This window comes from Ixodes scapularis, unplaced genomic scaffold (assembly GCF_016920785.2).
Source record: "Ixodes scapularis isolate PalLabHiFi unplaced genomic scaffold, ASM1692078v2 PGA_scaffold5__190_contigs__length_132052651, whole genome shotgun sequence".
Lineage (NCBI taxonomy): Eukaryota > Metazoa > Arthropoda > Arachnida > Ixodida > Ixodidae > Ixodes > Ixodes scapularis.
In genome coordinates, this window is record NW_024609880.1 from 38,229,894 (window position 1) to 38,244,534 (window position 14,641).

At 47.3% G+C, this 14,641-nt stretch overlaps 1 pseudogene; it reads right to left on the reverse strand.

Annotated features, from left to right (window-relative positions):
- Positions 1–12,700: 12,700 nt before the first annotated feature.
- LOC115314409 lies at positions 12,701–13,878 on the reverse strand (annotated as a pseudogene).
- Positions 13,879–14,641: the final 763 nt, after the last annotated feature.

The following is a 14,641-nucleotide window of genomic DNA, read 5'->3' on the forward strand; positions in this document are numbered from 1 at the left end:
GAGCACACAATCTTGTCCCCCCGCTCTTGAAAAGGAAGCAGATCCGTAGAAGTAGAAAACTACCCCCAAAATGATGAAAAAAGCAAAACGGAGGAGACAAGAAAAAAAAAGGTTCCTCTCTCTTTGGTGTTACCGATGTCGCAGGTTTAACCGCCACCGTGGAGACGAGGGAGGGGACTTCCGGAAAGGGACTGCCATCATGTCGGTCCGGTTCTGTGAGAAATCTTTGTCTCTTGCTTGAAAAAAATTGTTTACGGTAGGTAACATGAAGAGGTGCGGTTTCTTCACTAGACTCACAGTGAACTACTAAGCACATTGCACGCATGTGAGACGGACTTTCCACCTGTTTGAGGGACAAGCTGCAAAGCCTCGAGCGGCGAGTGGGTGAGTACGCCAGAGTACAAAATCTCTCACCTCGAACTGCAGGTAACGTCGCCCCTGGTTGTACTGTTCCGACTGCTGCACTCAAGCAAAGTCGAGATTTTCTAGGGCCTCACTAAGGTTGTCGGAGAAGCGGTTTCGCAGGTCGCTTGTGAACTTCATGTAGGGGTGAAGCCTTCCTCCAGACTCTGTAGAAAGGAGGCTGTTAAAAAGCAGTAACGAGAGCTTCTTGCCAAAATTCAACTGGGCAGGGGTAAGACCCGTTGGCCGATTAGTGGGTGTACGGGTTGTGGATGTCAGCTCCGGCAGTTTCGCGTCCCAGTCCTTGTGACACTCGGTGTATGTCACTAACGTCATCTAATGGTGCCGATTTACTCTTTCCGTGATATTTGCTTGTTGGTGGTATGGGAGGTTCTTTTGAGTTTAATTCCCGGCACCACGCATGCATCGCACAAACACCTTACTCGTAAGGTAGGAGGCATTATCGCTTACAAGCTGCACTGGAAAGCCAAACCTTGCGAACGTTTCCACCAGGAAGTCCCAGATTTTTTGCAAATCGAGCTTTCGCAAAACAAAAAAAAACTCAACCCACTTCGTCAAGTGGTCGGTTACTATGAACAAGAACTAATCGCCGCGGGGACTACGTGGGGAAGGGCTCAAGACGTCACAGCAACAATCTGCCTAGGGCCCTGGCTCACTATTGGTTGCATGAGACCTGGAGGCTAACCACCACGTGGTTTTGCCTTCTGGCACACCGAGGAGCTACGATCAGATCGGAGCACATCCTGCCTCATGCCTGGCCAGGTGGCGATTTGGGATAACTTTTCGTAAGTTTTGCTTTCACTGCTGTGTCCTGTCAAGGCAGAGTCAGGCATGTATCGAATGAAAAGCTTACGATATATCTTGCGGGACATCACGGTCCTGAACGCCGAGCCATGTGGACCGTTGTCGGCCTGGGGGACGTAGCACAGCAGGAGGCCGTCGTCGCTCATCAAGTAGGAGTAAGAACTCCTTGTCACTCAGGCCATCGACTGGACCTCTTGCTGCCAGCCAAGCTGACACGCATTGCAGTAAAATGGACAGGTGGGCTAGTTGGTTCATGCTTAACTTGCGAGGCGCCTGAAAAATGAGGAAGACGTTTTGTCTTGTCTCGTCTTCCTCGTGTCCTCGTCTTTTATGCGCTTCACAAGTTAAGCCGACACGCGTTGGCAGAGTCCGTCATCCAGCTGCGTCTTGCGAAGCTCCTCGCGGGCTCACCAATCTACCCCACCGTGAATCTGGGGACTCTCGTGCCGTGGCCGCGACAGTCACTAAGCCATAGATATCCTGCGCATTTTCCTCTAGAATTGGAGCACGAGTGGGCACATCAACAACTTTGTTCGCTGACCCCGAGCGGTACACGATAGAGTTGTACTCTTGTAGCGTAAGCGCACAACGAGCAAGACGTCCAGCTGGCTTCTTAAGTCGCTTTAGCCATGATAGCGCTAAGCGATCAGATTGAATCTGGAATGTTGTGCCATCTAGATACATTTCGAAACGCTTCAAAGCATGAATAATGGCAAGACATTCACGTTCTGCGACACTGTAGTTGCGCTCGGCTGGAGTTAGCGTGCGGCTCGTGAAGGCAACTGGCCGAAGCACACCGTCGTACTCCTGCAGCAAGGCAGCACCCACACCACGGTCGCTTCCATCTGTCTGCAGAACGAATGGCTTGTTCATGTATGGGAGCTGTAAATAAGCGTTGTCAAACATGGCGTTTAAAGGGGCTGTGAATGAGCATTGTTGTTGTTCGGCCCATCACCGCTTGACGCATTTTTTTACAAGGTGATTGAGCGGTTGAGAAATCTCGACAGAAAGTGGAATGAAATCCCTGTAGAATGCAATCATTCCGAGGTATCTTTGTCGGCTCTTTACGTCATGTGGGCTTGCGTATTCCGTTAGTCCGTTCAGCTTATCTTCGTTGGGGCAGAGCATGCCGTTATCCAGAACGAATCCAAGAAGATTAATCTTAAGCGCGGCCAACTGAACTTTTTCGGGGTGAATTGTGAGGCCAGCATTACGCATTCGCTCAAGTACGGTGCTATGATCGACGTGCTCCTCAATAGTTCTCGTGAAAACAACCATGCCATCCATGTATGCCATGACAAACTCATATAGTTCTCGAGTACAACATCCATCAGGCGTTAAAAACTGGCTGGAGAGTTAGACAAGCCGAAAATGGCAGTCGGGTGAACTCAAACAACCCTTTGTGGCAAATGAAAGCAGTTTTTGGAACGTCTGATGGGTTGATCCTGATGTGAAATAACCCGCGACTGCAATCCAGCGTTGTAAACATGGTAGCGTTACCGAGCGCGTACATCACAAACAAAATGCTGGGGAAATGGTAGCTGTCTGGTACGGACATGTCGTTAAACCGCCTGTAATCCACACAAAGTCTGTCTGCTCCGTCTTCTTTCCTAGAGAGAACAACAGGGAAGGCCCAAGGGCTCTTGGACTCACGTACTGAATCGGTAGCGGTCATCTCCTGCCTTTTGTGCGTGCTAATAGGTCGAGGGTTGCACCTCCAAGGCAGCGCGTCACCAGTTTCAATGCGGTAAAGCAGAATGTCAGTCGTTCCAGGCGTTTCTGTAAACGTTGGTGAGAAATACTGCAGGACGGCTTGCAGCTCCTGTTTCTGCTGGCTGCTTGCGAAGTACCTTCGGAACGATTCTCGAACGCCAGCAGGTTTGACTTCCGGCACCATGGTGAAGTGGGCTGCAGTGGGCGGGTTACGGATGCAGTCCTCCCATCAGGTCAACGGAGTTGCCTCTGATAGTTGTCCCAGCCGGTACCCGTCACCAAAAAAGTTGAGTGCCATGCTTTCGCCTGTAATGAAACCTCAGCCGAAGATCACGGGTACCATGAGTCCTGGCAGACAAAGAAATTGCTGACACCGCTTCTTTCCATTAAACAGAGTTTGCAGCCTTACGGCTCCTCCAGCTGTTTTCGCTGCACCAAAAGCTAGCTGCAAATGTGTTTCACGTTCCCCGAGGCTCATCTTCTTTGCTTTGCAGAGTTCAAGAACGAAATCCTCTATAAGCGAAATAGATGCGCCAAAATCCAAAAGTGCGGCAATGTTAGCATAAATCAGGGAAATCGTCATGCACGGTTCAACGATGTTGGGCTCGGGCTGGGTTCGACATACCGATGAAACCCGTGACGCGGCCTCAATGCTCCCAGAGACTGTAACGGCCATCGGCGAGTGGCTGTCTGGTTTCACCGTTGCCGGCCGTGGTAGTTTCCCTGGTTGTTCTGGTTCCGGACCTTTGCCGCCGTCTCGTGCCACATTTTGCTTGTAGTGTCCAGAAGTCTTGGACACTGGTTTTGGTGATGGCCGGGCTGCTCGCACTCGTAGCAGCTGTCTGACGGCAGTTGCCTGCTTAGGCCACCCGCACCGAGGTGACCGTCGGACTGCCTACAGCGAACGGTTAAAGATCACTATGGGAGGGACTCCACCGGGCTTGCGACCAGCTGTTGTGGGGAGGGCTTGCTCCGTTGCGGTGGGGGTCAATGCTGCATGGCTGTGGGATTTCAACTACAGCGTGCGTTTTCCCCAGCACTTGCAGGAGCAGACCGACAAAACATGGTTCGCTTGGGTGGTGATGTCAGACATGGCAGCTTTCGATAGGGCGAGGCCAATGACCTCCCACCTCTCGTGGCGACCACCGCCCGGGACCCTAACACATCCCCGCTTTGACCTCCGGGGACCTCTCGATGTAAATTAGGCGAACATCTGCTTATCCTGCACGGGAAAACGCCATGCATGCCACACCAACCTTCCTGGTTGAAGGTAGGTCTCGTTCGGACAGTCCACTTGTGTGGACGCTTCGGGGCCCGCCGTGCGCATGCCAGTTCAAGCCCGTGCGTGGCTGGTAGTCGCGGCACGTAGTTCCGCTCAGCATAAATAGCTTCCCCGATGAGGCGGGGGCCCCGAACTAGCTCTTCAAGGGTCACAAAGGTCCGGTTGATAAGCTACACGTGGTATCTTGGATGGCACTGTCTTCTCACACGAGCTACTCTGTTCGACTCCGGTGTATTCAGGTTCGCCCTCTTGAAGAATTCTTGCATGACCCTAACGTACCGGACCAGGCTTTCGTCCTGCTGCTGCATCCTTGCCTCGAGGTCTCAAAGAATCTGCGTTGTATAGCCTGCAGGCAGGATCTCTTCTCGTTGTCTTGTCTGGAAGTCTGCCAGGCTGGTGAAAGGGGCCTGCGACCCCAACCAGCACCCGGCGGTGGCTTGTAACGCCAGTGGGATGCTCAGGTCATGCAAGAGTAGATTGGAACAGTCAAGTGTGGTCGGGACTCTCGCGGTGGAGTCTTCTGCTGGCCAGGTGTGAGGGCCAGGCGCTGCATCACGGAGTCGCACATCTCCTTGGCCCTTGTGAGTAGGGTTACGTGTGCCACTGCAGTCCTCGCGGCTTTCTGCTCCCGTGTGAGCATGGCTGCAACCACAAAAAAGAAAAAGAAACGCCCTCCGCCCCCCCCCCCCCCCCCAGAAACCAACACAACAGCACAAAACGATTGCTGCACACACGAAACAGACAGTCAGAAACACGCCAATACAATAAACGTGGACGTGACGGAAGCACGGAACGACAGAAGGAAATACAGGGACTTGGAAAGAGTATATTGAACCATGGTTAAAAACGCTAAAAAGACGTACACAAGATTGAAGACAAACACGGGCGCTGATGTATCTTGCGCGGCACGTTGCGCTCACGATGTGACTGACCAGCGTATCGACATTAGGAAGAACGGGAGGAACACAAAAAGCTGGGCCCACTGTAGAAGAAATGTACTGTAAAAGAACTTGTTCTTGGGCTAGTTGGTGTTGACTGTATTGAACCATGGTTAAAAGCGCTAAAACGACGTACACAAGATAGAAGACGAAAACGGGCGCTCGTGTTTGTCTTCTATCTTGTGTACTCCAACTAGCCCAACAACAAGTTCTTTTATTGGGGAAAAGGCTTACCGAAAGAAGGAACCAAGCCCTGTGAAATTGTTGCGAGTGGGTAGCATACTACGCTTGGGCACCATTGTGATAAATAATTGCCTTGCTGCGTACCCGACCCGGAGGAATAACAGGGAGCCAGAGGTTTCAAGAACAAGAAACTACATTTCATTGGACACGGACGAGATGATCATGCAATACACTAACATTGTTACCGGCGGCGCTTCAATCCGTGCAGCGATTGCCTGCGCGCCGCCTCTGATCCGTCTTATTAACGTGGCACGTGCGGTGTGTGTTTGGCCGGCTTGACTCTGCCGCCACGAGGGAAAGTCTGCCGCCTGTGTGGCAAATGGTAAATGGGCTGGGGAGCCGCCAGGGTGCCCACAACTTTAAGGCCTACATAGGCACGCTAGACCTGCTTCTCTAAAAAAAAATCTGTGGCAATGTGCATTAACAGGTGTGCCCGAATTGTCAGGAAAAGCCTTCAGAGAAATGCTAATAAGTGTCAGCGATTGCTGTGTGGTGTTCGAGCAATGCGGGCGAAATGTTGGTGGAAACTGAAGACAGTGGTGTAGACATCTTTTATTACAGTATGGGTGCACTATTTTCACACACCGTGACGGCAGGGGTGGATACTGTACTTTTTGCTCTGATACCTGAGCGCGCGTGCCACGGTGTTCTCGTAGTAGTGGTCTGTATAAGAAATTACGGCCGTTCTTTTGCGTGAACGTCACCCGCGTCACGGCCAGCGTCACGACCGTTTATACGGGAAGGAAACGCGGATGAAAGAATTGAGGTAGGTGAAGGGGGCATCTGCCAATGGGGGTCGTCGTCTATCCGCAAGATCCTTTATGTCCTACTCGGCACTTTCCGCAGAGCGGGCAAGCTAGCTCAGCTACCTCATGCAATGCCGGCCATGGCGTCGAAGGCACTTGCCTTCGACGCAACGGATCCTCCTCAAACGGCGCTCTCTCAAAAGCCTGCAGCACCACGGGCGGTCGCGCGAGTGCGACTCATGCAGTTCCCGAGCGGGCGACGTCGAAGACGCGATCAACGGAGTACCGACGACATTATTTCGTTGGGGTTGCGGACGTTATTCTATTCTAAAACTCCCTAATGTTCGCAACTTCTTCCACACGTATACAATGCAGACGAAGATCAAAGCACGCTTACCAATTGTGTTGAGTTGCTCGTTAGACTGTCGCGTCGTGGGTCTTCCAAGCTCTTTTTGAACATAATAATCATAAGAGGAAACTTTAGATATAGATAAATTTGATTAAATCAGCACGTTTTGATGTCTTAAAGCATTTCCACCCCGCGAGATAACCCGCCCAGGCCACGAGCACAACCACGTCGTAAAGAATAGGGGTGTCGCGAACTTTTGTCGAACCAGATTTTTAGGTCGAACTTTTGGGGTTCGACTCGGTCGAACCGGTTCGACGAACCTTCGACTTTTTCACCAGATTCGGCCGGTTCGACTTTGTGGACATTGTGGCCAGACCTTGATACAAGCATATCTAGGTTTGAAGAATATTTTTTTTTTGAAAAGGTTTTTTTCTTTTATTTTATAAAGACTGGCAATTAAAATAAACTAATTCTAATCACTGAAGAAGTTAATAACTTAATTTTTGTACTGTGTTAACTGAAATAACCAATCAGCGCTGCCCTTCATTCATCCCTTAGCCATCACCATCCAATCCGAAGCCAACTGGTCAGCCTGTCGAGCATGCGCACACGATTCGAACCTCAATACAAGGTTCGTCGAATTTTCCACTAAAAGTTCGAAAACGTCGAACCTGGTCGAACCCGAACCCCGGCCGGTTCGCGAAACCCCTAGTAAAGAAGAAAAAAGTACTAGTGTCGCTACCGATGGGGATCTCTTTCCTTGGAAGACCCAAACCCAAACCAAAACTGAACAAATTGCGATAGAAGGTTGCTGTAAAATGTGTTTACAAGCTTATGACTAAAATAGGGTGAATACAAATATTGTTATAATGATAGAAAATAAATATGTAGATGATAAACCGAAACCAAAACCGCAACTGACCGAATCGCGACAGAGGGTTGCTGTAAAAATGTTCTTACAAACTTATGAATAAAACAGGGTGGATACAACTATTGTTATAAGGACAGGAAATAAATGTGTAGACCATAAACCAAAACTGAAACCGAAACTGACCGAATCGCGATAAAGGGGTGTTGTAAAAACGTTTTTACAAACTTTTGAGTAAAAGTGGGTGAATACAACTAGGAAATAAATGTGCAGATCATAAACCGTAACCGAAACCGAAATTGACCGAATCGCGATAGAGGGGTGCTGTAAAAATGTCTTCCCAAACTTATGAATAAAAGAGGGTGAATACAACTATTGTTATAAGGACTGGAAATAAATGTGTAAAGCATAAACTCAAACCGAAACCGAAACTTTCCGAATCGCGATAGAAAATCGCTGTAAAAATGTCTTTACAAACTTTTGAATAAAAGAGGGTGAATACAACTGCGGTTAGAAGGAAAGGAAATAAATGTGTAAATCATAAATAGCACCGACAAGCCCTTTGTTTCAGGTGCAATAAAATAGGCAATAGATTTCTTGTTTTAACCCTTCAAGATATATATATTTTTTGTGGAGATTACTTTTCATTTACACGCAGCTGACACTATTTTATTATAAATTATTTTAACTCACCAAGGCCCAGAGAGTGATTTATATTATTGTCCTAAAATTCCGTCAGGAATGCAAGCATTGCAATACGCTATTTTTCTCTAAATTGCGACTGTACCTGAATCTTTTATCCTAGCATTATTTCGAGTTACAAAGCTATTTGAATTTTCATACCACCATTGATGTACAACGACGGTGTGTTATGTAACCTGTGTGACAAATAGATCAGTTTCGTCCAAAAACAGCTCTCCAAGAGTACAGAAACATGTTCCCATTGATCGGTTTCTGAATTGCTGTGTCCAATACATATTTCCATTGTACTGACAGACATATGCCAAATCGGTTTCTATTGCTCAGATAGACAATGACATTTGGCCAAGACATTCCTTTTGGACTATTCGAGGTTTCCACTAGTCCAGGGATATTCCAATTTGGCCAACAAAACTTTCGCGACTGATAAAATTCCTAATGGTCCGATGAAGTCCCTATGGGACCAGTCTAACCTCTTATGTGACCAATAGGAATTCCTATTGGACAGAAAATTCCTATAGGCCCAACCGGCATTCTTATGGGACTGATACACATTCGTATGGGACCAAAATACATTCTTATGGAACCGATACTGAATCCTAAGGCACCGATAGAAGTTACTAGTGGACCGATAGAAATCTCCATTGGCCCTATACAAATCTCTATCGGATTTTTTTTTTCTAGAGAATGTACTCAAAATGAAACGGTACTTGAGACGTGTTTTAAGAAGTAATAACTTGCTTCCTCTTATGGCCCTAATGACATCCCATACTGGGTGATTTTCTTTTTTTAATTAAAACATTTATTACATGATATTCGTAAAAGATGCACTTATGCGGTTTGCGCAGGTGAGTTATACGGCCAGGGGGACATTATGTGGGTGGCTAATCTTTGCGATAAGTCGGCTAATTAATTAAAACTCGTTAATTAAAATTTTAATTAGTGAAAATAAACGTATGGTTCTAATTAGACACTTAGCGAACGTCATAGAACACTACTAAATCAACTTTTTTTAGAACGACCTGAAGCTCGTGGGAAACGGGGGCGCGCCAAAGTTACCACTCGTGAGGCAGACGCAAAGCCAGCAATGGCGGAACGCGGATGATTAGATCATTAGGGAGTTTTCGTAGATCGTTTCCGCTGTCCTGCAACGCTCTCCGCAACCCGCTACGCTAGCCGGAACTCTACAGTCAAGGCCATCGGCGCGCAGGCGCAGTAGCAGCGGCTTCGTTGTGGAGGGCTTAGCGGAGGGGGAAACGCGGTCTACGAGAACTCCCTATTAGAGAGTTTTCATAGATCGTTTCCTCTGTCCCGCAACGCTCTCCGCAACCAGTTACGCTAGCCGGAACTCCACAGTCAAGAGCATCGGCGCGCCGGCGCAGTAGCGGCTGCTTCGTTGCGGAGGACTTAGCGGAGAGGGAAAAGCACTCGACGAAAACTCCCTATTAGGGAGTTTTCGTAGACCGCGTATCCTTTCTTGACGGTCCAAGACGACAGTCGAGTTGCCCTTGTCGGCATGACCACAACGAGGCCGCCTTTGCCAAAAATGGTCGCAGCCCTTGAAGACGGCATCGCGCACATGAATCCAAGCTCTGGCGAACGAACCCGACAAAAGGTGATCGGCATCTTGTCTAAGATACGCAACATCAGCGACACAACCTACCAAAAGAAGAAGTAAAAGCACTTCGAGCGCTTCGAGAAGATGACAAGATTGTGCTCCTTTCAGCCGACAAGGGCAGCTCGACTGTCGTCTTGGACCCTGATGACTACGAGAAAAAGGTTCACAATCTTCTTGATACTTCCGCTTATAAAAAGCTGCCAAAAGACCCTACATCACAAGTCCAGGCAAGAACGAACAAAGTTCTAGCGGACATCTTCAAGAAGCACCCTGATTCAAGAAGCCTCCACCTGCGACTTCTTTGTAGGAATGGATCTGCTCCAGGCTTGTATGGTCTTCCGAAGATTCAGAAGCCTAGCGTTCCTCTTCGGCCTATTGTAGATTTTACCACCTCTCCACTTCGTGCTCTTTCCAACTATCTTCATCGCACCTTTTCTCCTCTTGTGGGAAATGCGACGACCTATGTGCGCAATTCCAGCGATTTCGTAGAGAAGGTTGCACTATTAAAGTTGAGCGCTGAGGACACCATGGTATCGTTCGACGTCATCTCGCTTTTTACAATTGTTCCTGTTCCCCTGGCAGTCGCCACGGCTAGGAACGCTTTAGAAAAAGACAAAAACCTCAGCGACAGAACGAACCTCAGCGTGGATCAACTGTGCCGCCTCCTTGAGCTCTGCGTCGACAGTGCATATTTCAGCTTTAGGGGGGAGTTCTTCAAGCAGACCAGTGGAACCGCGATGGGTGCTTCCATTTCCATCACCACTGCTAACCTCTGCATGGAAGCTATTGAATAGAAGGCACTGCAGTCATTATCTACACCACCAAAGATTTTCTTGCGGTATGTAGATGACTGCTTCTGCGTCCTGGCAAAATCTGAAGTGGACAAATCCCTGGCGCATCTCAATACCATCGAGCCGGCCATCCAGTTCACTGTGGAACGCGAAAAGGACGGCACCTTACCTTTCGTGGACGTGCTAGTAAAACGGCAAAAGGAACAGCTAAAATTCTCTGTATACCGAAAACCGACGCACACTTGACGCTACCTCCAGTTTCAATCCAGCCACCCAGCCAATCATAACGCGTCGGTGGTCAGGACACTCTTAACTAGGGCAAAGACCATCTGCTCATCAGAAGAGGACAAAAGAAAGGAGGAACAAACCGTCATTGCTGACCTTAAGAAAAACGGCTACACGAGCAGCTTCATCCATCGCGTTGCCCGCCGTGTAGGCCGAAACCAACGACACGTGCAGCAACAGTTAAGTGCGAATTTCCGCCCAACCTCCCGCATCAGCGTTCTCTACATCAACGGAACAAGCGAGGCACTGGCACGTGTGCTTGCGAAAGAGGGTATCCAACTAGCGCACAAACCTGTGTCTACCCTTGGACGACTCATGCCACGCCCAAAAGATCGCCCTGGTAAAGAAAGGGCCCAAGGCGTTGTATGTAAGATTTTGTGCGGGGTTTGCGCGGCCTCATACATCGGCGAAACGAAGAACTTTAGAGAGAGAATCCGTCAACATAAAAACGACGTGCGCAAGTTAGATCACGAGCGTAGCGCGGTCGCTGAGCATTGCGACGTCAAGGACCATCGCATTGACTTCGACAACGCATGCATCGTTGACGTTGAGACAAATCCTCGAAAAAGACTGTTCCTAGAATCATGGCACATTCAAACAACGCCACAGAACATCAACAGATCTCTAGGAGCTTTACCATCCGCCTATGTGAATGGGCTTCGTCACATTATTGAAAAAGGCAGAGCCGTAGAAGAAGACCAGACACACGCCGTAGAAGAAAAAGAAAAGGACACTGCTCCTCAACTGCCATAGCCGTAGTCGCCCCTGAAGAAGAGGCCGAATTGGCCTTGAAACGTTGGGTCCCTACAGAAGGGCTTGGTTGGTGTTCAAATTTTTTAATATATTTCCACAGTTTTTTTTTAATTTTTTTTTATCAGTTTATCATTTAAATACTCTTGAAATCTGAGTCCTTTACATAAAACCGTTAGTTGTGGAGGAGAGGCAGAGTCGTTTGTTTACGATATTTCAAGTATGCTCACATTTTCCTTTTGTCAAGGAGCGTAGTTCGGCGTTCATCCACGGTTTGTCTTTACGTCGAATATAACTTAACACCTTGGTGGGGACGAACACTTAAACTAAATATTTAACTTTATTTCTGGAATGATTCTAGAGTTTCAACATCAAGGTGGGGGCAGAGCACTCTAAACTCGGACAAATTATTACAAAGATCTTTTAAGATGCCCTCATATTTACAGCGGGCATACAGAAACACTTTTCTGGTTGGGTTCGACCCTTTATTTTCGCACCTGCTGGTTTTACCTCCTAATATAATTTTATGATCGCTAATCCCAGGAACCTTAGTGAAGAGCATATAAAACTTTTATTATTACTAAAAAGCAAGTCCAACGTGCTGTCCCTCGTTTTACCTAGCCCTGTCGGGAATGACACATTCTGGTAGAGCTCAAAACTCGGAACGAAATTGAGAAGGTTCCTGTACGCGGAAGAAGTATTCAGCGTCATGGGTTGACCGTCCGCCCACTCCACATGAGGAAAGTTCAAATCACCACCGATCACAAGGTCGCCATAATCGACGGATGACAATATATAAAAATAAGAGAACATTGCAGCTTCATTTGAACCAGGAGGCCTATAAAAGAAGCCAGCAGTAATACATTCGCCATCTTCTAGTAAAATCATACACCATACTGATTTACAATTCAGACCACAAACGTTCATTAAACAATTTTCAAGCTCTAATGAGCAAAACCAAAGACGCCACCACCATAATTGTTTCTATCTCGGGGGAATGCAACATAGTCCGAGGGGCACACTTCAGGAATCTTCCAGTCATGACTCCGTACCAATAGCAATACTAGACTTAGTGAGAGCAATGGCGTCAGCCAAGTCTAACACTTTATTTTTCACACTGCGGCAATTAACAATCATGACAGTAAGCTCACATACGGTTTTTGGTTTGCGCCCAATTTTCCGCAGTAGTTGCTACGCATTCATTTCTTTTACACATCCCTGAGGATTATCGCAGTAGAAATGCTTTCTATCGATGTTAAGTTTGTGAAAACGCAACTTAAACAACTTTTGCTGTGATTTAGCAAGATCGAGCAGCTGCCTACATTCACATCTAATTTTACCTGAAAAACCTTCGCCGTTTGAGAATTCACTATTTTTTATACTTGAAACCTCGGGACAGAACACGTTGTTTGAACTTAGAACATTGGAAGTTTACGAATATAGGTCTTGATATTTTTTGGGTTAGAGCGGCCCAGCCTATGCGCACGTTCAGTGTCACTTTGTGCCACGGTCACCCCGAGTGTATCTCTGTGAAACTCAAGTCATTCTGATTCTGATTGTGACCATGTTTCCTTAGGTTCGCGGTGATACCATAGAAAAGCAGATTTTTTCTTCTGGATCTATTTTCCAGGTTATTTTGTTTGGAGCAGACCGCGGCAAGCTGGGGGGATAGTCTACTCGAGACTGCGCCGACTTCTTGCATTCCGTCTTCAAAGCTGTTTAGCAAGGTGATTTCTGCTTTCACTGTCTTGAACTTCTCGTTTATGGCTTCTATCTTCTTGTCGAGTAAAATCTGGTTATTGTTTATTTCAGCCACTTGATTTACAAGCGTTTTTTGACCCTTGTCCAATTTGGGTAGTATATCAACGGCTTTAAACAATTTCTAAATTTGTCTTTTCGTGAGAGGTCCAGGGTTTAGTTCAACAGCTACAGAGATTATGATCTTCAATTCCATAAACGCCGCATATGAATTCGACAGAGCTTTCCGGCAACAAAAACAGATCTTCAAAGACAACGGGGAGCGATGCCGGCTAACGTTTCCGCGAGCAACAAACTTGGTAGTACAGAGGACTAACCCAAAGCAGAAGAAGGCGTAAGCGTGTTGCGTGCGTCGTTCCGGCACCGTACCCCGTAGAAAGAGTGACTGGTGCGTCCTTTTGTAGGCGGTAATCGTACGATGTGCCGCTCCGTTGTTGCCAGAGGAGCCAGGCATAAGGCAGGAAAACCGTCGGTAATGGATGCGCAGATGTAGACCCACAGCCTTCTTCAAATCTGCACGTTTCCGATGTCCCTGGATGATACGTAGGTTCTTCGGCCCATGCCTTGGCAATGATCTGTAAAAGAGGAAGGCGTAAGCGCGCTGCGTGCATCACGCCGTCAACGAACTCCCACTACTATGCGTGAGGGAGATTAATAGTAGCCCGAAAGGATGTGCTGAGTGTTAGGTAAGTATGTTACTCACGCTCATATTTTACTTTAATCTAGAACACCTCTCGTGGTGTGGTGCTTGCCTAAGCAGCCGTGCCCAAAGTCGAAGCGCGAAGAAATAAAAAAAACAAGGAGGTGCGGAGTTCAAAATAAGTTGTAGTGTCTTTATGATGTTTTGACGTATGACTTGTAGATTAAGAATCATATGCAAATAAAAACATTGTTAACGCAAGCCAGACTCTACCTAATCCGGCAAATGTAGGCAGTTCTTTGATAAAAATATGTACACGTTTTCACTTGCTCTATCTTCGTCGCCTTTTAAGTAGTACACTAGATTCAAGATAAAAAATATTTGATATACTCAAATCTCCCAAAAGGTAACCATGTCATGCCCCTGTGGTGCACTTGATGTGTTAAACCAACCGGAAAATGAAGTTTGATTGGCCATAATTGAACCAGGTCACCTGAACAATTATAAATTAGAAAAAAACCGTGAGAGGAAAAGACATACACACCTCTTACGGTTTTCCTAATTAGTAATTGTGCTGCTGACCCTATTCAATTATGTACCATCTAGCTCAAATGAAACCTGTAGTACTTGATTGGACAGGTAGTACCCTATTATGTGGCCTTTTCTCAACTCTGAGACGGCCCGCGGCCGCAGTCATGACCCCGATCTCAAGCATTAATATCCCCTTACAAAAT